This window comes from Taudactylus pleione, unplaced genomic scaffold, assembly GCF_031769625.1.
Source record: "Taudactylus pleione unplaced genomic scaffold, aTauple2 ptg001827l, whole genome shotgun sequence".
Classification (NCBI taxonomy): Eukaryota; Metazoa; Chordata; class Amphibia; order Anura; family Myobatrachidae; genus Taudactylus; species Taudactylus pleione.
The window spans coordinates 1,156,035-1,157,522 of NW_028286224.1; the positions used below are offsets into that span (position 1 = coordinate 1,156,035).

At 37.2% G+C, this 1,488-nt stretch overlaps 1 pseudogene; it reads right to left on the reverse strand.

Annotated features, from left to right (window-relative positions):
* Nucleotides 1–334: 334 nt before the first annotated feature.
* Nucleotides 335–452, reverse strand: LOC148436319 (5S ribosomal RNA; annotated as a pseudogene).
* Between the last annotated feature and the right edge of the window lie 1,036 nt (nt 453–1,488).

Genomic DNA, 1,488 nt, shown 5'->3' on the forward strand with positions numbered 1-1,488 from the left:
TAGATTGCTGGGTTTCGGAAGTTCTTAAGTTTTTTAGGGATAGTCATCATTTGGGAGCATCATTGGGGTTTCTTTGTTGTTTCTTCTTTATATTTTGGACCATGTTCCGGAAGTTTTCATATTTACAACACCTGGGATTCCCAGGATGTCCCCATTTCTGGTAGTAATCAGGCCCCACCATATGGTTTCTCAGTCTTAATCTGGGGGTATAGTCGTAAACCTTGGTATATCTTCTTACGCCTCCTCTTCAGGGTATGTTCGTAGATACTTTCTATGTATGTGTTATGATTCCCTTCTTAGGCAATAACTTGGTTTCATTTCCATTACCAGGATGAATTTGCAGCACCAGATATTCCCAAGGGGTAGCCCTCCTTGGTACTGATCTGGCCCATCATGCTTTGCTTCCAAGATCAGACGAGATTGGGCTCACACATGATGGTATGGCAGCAAATAGGTTCATTCAACACAAATCATGCCAGATTTTCTACTAAACCTAATCTTCCCCCAACAGAGATAATTCTTTGGGGTACTTGTCAGGCCCATCTACATAATAGATGGTGTATTAGTAGAGAGGAGTTGAACACCTCACAGAAAAGGAGCTATTTCGTAATAGTCATTAAAACCTTTTGGTGATAGTGTATCAAGTTCGAATATCCAGAACATTTCCCTTCTTGATAATAAGTTGCCCAGGTCTCCTCCTCTTTCGCCTAAGGTTACATGCTCAATTGCTTTATATGAGATATCATCCAGATTAGAGTTATGTACTGTCGAAAAATGCTTAGATACAGCATGTCCCTCTATCTTATTTTTAATGTTCCGAATGTGCTCCTGTATTCTTAACTTGAGCGTTCGCTTGGTTTTTCCAATATATTTAAGTCCACAAGTACATTCCAATAAATAAATAACCGACATGGAATTACAGTTGAGAAAACTTTTTATAGTATATTCTTTAGATGCATCTGAATTTGTGAAGGTTTTCCTTTTGGGGTGGAGGAACTTACAGATATTACAATGTCCGCACTTATAACTTCCAGTACATTTCAAGCTGTTTCTATTACGTTGATCTTTTTTCTTTAACATGCTCGGTGCTAGTAGATCTTTCAGGTTCTGAGATTTTCTAAAAATAATTTGCGGTTTTGGTGGAAGAATTTTCTTTAAAACTGGATCCATGAGCAATATACTCCAATGTTTATTGAAAGATTTTCTAATTATGTTCTCATGACCACTAAATGTAGTAATAAAAGGTACTATCTCGTTTTCCTGTTGTTTTTCTGTCTTATACTTCAATAAATTTCTTCTTTCTAGATGTTGGGTTTTCTGTATCGCTGTTGCTATAGTTATTTCTGGATACTCCTTTTCTCTGAATCTGTTAGCATATACTTCCATTTGTTCATTGCAGATGGTGGCATCACTGCAATTACGTTTTATCCTATAGAACTGGGAGTAGGGGATATTCTTCTTCCATTTATCCAGATGACAGCTTTTGTA